Raw genomic sequence first — 5413 nt, forward strand, 5'->3', positions numbered from 1 at the left:
GGACCCCTAGGTAAGCGCCCCACACTCGGGACAGATAGGACTCCACCGTAGGAAGAGGGTGGATAGTCTTCGCCGACTCCGTCCACACCTTTGGGAACTCCTGGAACAGGATTCCCCTAGGTAAGCCCCCCACCCCCATTGAGAACCCCACACTCGGGACGGATAGGACTCCACCAGGGTACTGCAGACCCCCCTACAGAGGATAAGTAGGGTAAGAAGGTGGATAGTACAGAACTCAGATTGAGAAGATGTGCCATACTGAGTCCAAAGAAAGAAGACTCTGTATTGATCTTTAGATTAAGAAGATGTGCCATACTGAGTCTAAAGAAATAAGACTCTGTATTGATCTTTTAACACATATGCTTGCTAGCAGAGGAATTAAGGTTACTCCCAGTCAGACAGAACGTTTTATACAAGAAATATGTCCATGCTTTTCTGAGAAAGGAAAGGTAAATGTAATGGCATGGGAGAAGGTAGGCCCAAGGAGCCTTATCCTTAACCCCACTGCAGCCTTTCCACCCTGGGAAAGTGCAGGATTGGCAAGCTCTCCCTGGGGTGATAGGTCATGACTCAGGTAATAGCGGAAAGCGTCAATCCTACTCTTAAAATGGATGCAAGAGAGCATTTGGGGTTTTTCTTTTTAATGCCTGCTTTTAAAAAATAAAAAAGGGGGAATTTGCCGGGAGCCGGTCTATCCTTGCTGTTTCAAGGGACCTGGCATATATAGCATACTGTTCTTAATATGTTTGCTCCCCTTAGCGCTGTGTGTTTTAACCAAGGTCACCTCTCCGAGAAAGGTTGTTTCCCCAGGTAGGAATTTTTCCCTGAAGTCAGGGAGGGGATGCCTCTCCTAGAAAGGTTGTTTCCCCAGGTAGGAATTTTTCCCTGAAGTTAGGGAGGGAATAAAAGCCCTTAACTAAGTGCCAGGCGGGTAATTAATCACTTTAACTATGAACAATCATGCTTAAGCTACATAATCTTTACTCCCTGGAATGGAGATAAGAAACGCCCTAACCTTTGTAATAGAGATTGACAGGATTAAAATCAACTGGTATAAATACAGATGTAATAAGACAGCAAGACACAGAACTTAGGAGACAGAAAGAAGACAGCACCTACACAGAACCTACAGACAGAAGAACTTCGCTGGAGAGAACATGGCAAAAGATCCTGGACTGAACCTGACTACAGAAATTGGCAAGAGAACCTGACTAGAACCTGGTGACTGAACTTTGCTGGAGAACCTGGACAGAACCTGGCTGGAGAACCTAGCGAGGGAACATGGCTACAGAACCTGGCTGGAGAATCTGGAGAACCTGGCTGGAGAACCTAGCAAGAGAACATGGACACAGAACCTGGCTGGAGATCCTAGCCAGAACTTCGCTGGAGATCCAGACCAGAACTTGGCTGGAGACCCTGACAAGAGAACCCGGCTATGATGATCAACTGAACGCTGCCTCCGTGTCATTCCTTCTTCGCCAACTCCGTCCACATCTTTGGGGACCCCTGGACCCGCTGGGGTTGGACCCCGGCACCCCTCGGCAGTCAGTGCTGAGTTGTGGTGCCCATAGCAGTGGCAGTCAGTGCTGGGTCACCAGGGCAACCCAGCACTGGCTGCAGGACTGACTTCTGGTCGGTTGAGTCTTCGGTTGTTTTGGATGTTATGGACCTTGGGTTTTTATATATTAGGATAAACTGAAGATGCTTATAACAAATTTTCAATCAAGGATTTAAAGGTCCTCTAGCCTTAGCCAGTTTTGCTCACTGGATAGAGAATCGGCCTGCATAAGGAAGGATCCTGCATTCAATTCTGGTCAAGGTCACATGGTGGTTGCAGGCTCAATCCCCACTAGGAGGCATGCAAGAGGCAGCTGATCAATGATTCTCTCTCATCATTGATGTTTCTATCTATCTCTCTCTCTCCGTTCCTCTCTAAAATCAATAAAAAAATATATTAAAGAATAATAATAATAATAATAAAGGCTCTCTAAATTGTCCTTGGGGTATTTATGTTGTTATAGCTTATGAGAAAAACATAGCATACATGCAAAGAACAAAAAATGTTGCATATGCAAATTCATTACTGATATTTTAAAATATCCAATTAACAAGTTTCACATTTTATTTTCTTTCCAAAATTTATTTCTTTTCAAAGTATTACAGATGTTTCTTTGTATGTTTGTGTTTTTTTCCCATTGACCCCTCCATTCCAGATCCACCTCTTCAAGGCCTTCACCACTATATTATCTATGTACATTGGGTTATTTACTAGTATATATGCATAGAAGTTTCCTGGTTAATCATTCCCATCCACCCCCCCCCCCCACTCTTGCTTTTCCTCTGAAATCCCTCACTCTGTTCCATGCTGCTTTGTCTCTGCTTTTATTTTATTCATCAGTTTATTTTTTCATTAGATTCCACATATGAGTAAGAACATGAGATACATACCTTTCTCATGATTTATTTTGCTTAGCATTATACTGTCTAGATCAGGGGTGGGCAAACTTTTTCACTCGAGGGCCACAATGGGTTCTTAAACTGTACCGGAGGGCCGGAACAAAAGCATGGATGGAGTGTTTGTGTGAACTAATATAAATGCAAAGTAAACATCATTACATAAAAGGGTACGGTCTTTTTTTTTTTTTTAGTTTTATTCATTTCAAACGGGCCGGATCCGGCCCGTGGGCCGTAGTTTGCCCACGGCTGGTCTAGATCTATCCAAGCTGTTGCAAATGGTAAGAGTTCTTTCTTTATTACTGCCACATAGCATTTCATTGTGCAAACGTACCACAGCATTTTTATCCACTCATCTGCTAATGGGCACTTGAGACAAATGGCAGTTCCATATTTAATATTTTGAGGAAACTCCATATTGGCTGCACAAGAATAGATTCCCACCAGCAGTGTACTTGGGTTTCCATTTCTCCGCATCCTCGCCAAAATATTCTGTGAAGCATCTACCTGTAACCACAGGATAAGAACATGGCTAAACTGGAATATGAACTTATTTCTACCTGGCTCAAAAGGTTGTGTTTTAATACCCTTTTAAAATATTTTTTCTTGATTTTAGAGACAGGAAGAAGGAGTGAGCCACAATCTAGACATGTGCCTTGACTTGAAAGTGAACCATGACCGGTATTTCATGGGTAGATGCTTAACTACTGAGCCGGAGGGGGGAAGACTATAAAAGAGGAGACCAGCTGGACAGAGATCCCAGCTATTCCACTGGCCACCTCTTCAGTGTCCCCTGCAGCCCTGGATGAAATTAATTCTGCATTAAAGAGGCTGGTATTGCTAAAAATGAGCTACAAAGTGACAACCAGGGAGAACTACAAGGCCACTGCCTTCCAGAGAACCTTGCACCTGGGTTAGTGGCCCAGGTGCCATGGAAGCTGAAGTGGATTTTGTGGACCCCTGAAATGAACAGAAGAACAGTGCAAAAGGCAGTGACTATGACAAGCTCATTGTCTGTTGGGAAGCAATAACATTGACCAAGAGCTGATAAACAGAATAGAGAGAGCCAGGGGCCAGAGACTGCACCGCTTCCTGCACAGATGCACCTTCTTCTCACACAGAGACATGAACCAAGTCCTCGATGCCTATGAAAACAAGAAGCTGTTTCGCTGGTAAATGGGCAGGGGCCCCTCTTCCGAAGCCATGCATGTAAGCCACCACATCCCGTTCATTTTCACAAAGTGGCTGCAGGACATGTTGAATGTGCTCTTGCTCATCCAGATAGCAGATGAGTAGAAGTACCTGTGGAAGACCTGACCCTGGACCAGGCGTATGGCTACTCCGTGGAAAACGCCAAGGACATCATCACCTGTGGCTTTGACATCAACAACCCCATCTTCTCTGACCTCGACTACGTGGGGGTGAGCCCAGACTTCTACAAGAACATGGTGAAGATGAGAATCACATGACCTTCAACCAAGTGAAAGGCATTTTTGGCTTTGGAGACAGTGACTGCAAGGGGAAGATCAGCTTTCCTGCCATCCAGGCTGCTCCCTCCTTCAGCAACTCATTCCCACAGATCTTTGGGGGGTGAGACGGACGTCCAGGACCTCATCCCTTGTGCCTTCAACCAGGATCCTTACTTCAGGATGACAATAGATGTCACACCCAGGATCTTCTATCCTAAACCACCCTGCTACTCTTGGCCTTCTTCCCCACCCTGCAGGGGACTCAGATCCAAAGGAATGCCACAGACGCCAACTCCCCCATCCTACTCACAGACACAGCCAAGCAGATCAAGACCAAGGTCAACAAGCATGTGTTTTCTGGAGGGAGAGACACCATCGAGGAAGCACAACCAGTTTGGGGAAAATGGCCACCTGGACGTGTCCTTCATGTACAAGACCTTCTTCCTGGAGGATGAAGACAAGCTGGAGCGGATCAGGAAGGATTACAGCAGTGGAGCCATGCTCACCTGGGAGCTCAAGAAGGAGCTCGTGGAAGTCCTGCAGCCCCTCCTTGCGGAGCAGCAGGCCAGGTGCAAGGAGGCCAGGGAGGAGAGAGTCAAAGAGTTCTTGATCCTGCCCCACCCAGAGCTGTCCTATGACTTTCAATAACGCCCATTTTATATCTGCACAGAAAGAACCATAATTTACCCAGAGGCTCTGTCACATGGCTTCCTGTTCCTGGTGTCTGTAACTCTGTGTGTCTGTCCGTACTGTTTCTCCCTGTGTCATCCTTTCCAAAGAAACACTGTGAGCTGCCTGCTCCGCCCCTAGGAGGACATCCATTGGAAAACATCCCACTATTCCACATAGACCCTTAAAGCCTGATGGTTATAGAGCCTGTGATCTAGGTGTTCATTTCAGGAAGTTTAATTGGCACAGGCCTATTTCAGCCCCCCTCCCCCCAATAAAAAACAACAAACAGAAATGCTGGATATGCTTTTGACTGAGAGATCTCCCAGCTTGAAAGCTGCTTTTCACACTGAGTATAAGCCCCAGGTGGCCGCTTTTATTAAGTTGAGTCTGTGGGAGAAACTTTCCAGCTCACTTCCTGAAATCCAGACCTCATGTGTTCTCCTGGAACCTTTGCCCTTCCCTGAGCCTCCCCATGCTGCTTCCAGGGACTGGCCCTGAGCACAGGCGCTGTGCCCCCACCCTGTGGCAGCTGAGGGGAATGGGTGTCCTTTGTAGAAAGCTTTGTCCTGACACTTGATTGGCTGGGAGGCATTGCAAGGAGCAGGGCCCTGCTGGTGTCCTGGGCTGTAGAGAGCAAGCAGCAGCCCCAGGCACCAAGGGAAACATTCAGTCTTGTGCCCTGGGTAGTCTGGGAAAGCAGAAGAATATCCCAGGAAATCCATCCATGAAGGTGCAGGGTCCACTCCTGAGCACAATACCCTAAATAAATTTCCCTTGGTCCCATGGGGGGTGGGTGTAGGGGTGGAATCTACACTAAT

The 5413-nt window shown here is 46.6% G+C and overlaps 1 pseudogene across 1 annotated transcript; it reads left to right on the forward strand.

Moving 5' to 3' along the window:
- Nucleotides 1-3128: 3128 nt before the first annotated feature.
- On the forward strand, nt 3129-4571 carry LOC308511587 (tryptophan--tRNA ligase, cytoplasmic-like; annotated as a pseudogene). Its single transcript has 2 exons — nt 3129-3135; nt 3242-4571. The product of its transcript is annotated as a tryptophan--tRNA ligase, cytoplasmic-like (transcript).
- Nucleotides 4572-5413: the final 842 nt, after the last annotated feature.

The sequence above is a fragment of the Myotis nattereri genome, assembly GCF_964212035.1.
Source record: "Myotis nattereri genome assembly, chromosome: X".
In the NCBI taxonomy this organism is placed as follows: Eukaryota; Metazoa; Chordata; class Mammalia; order Chiroptera; family Vespertilionidae; genus Myotis; species Myotis nattereri.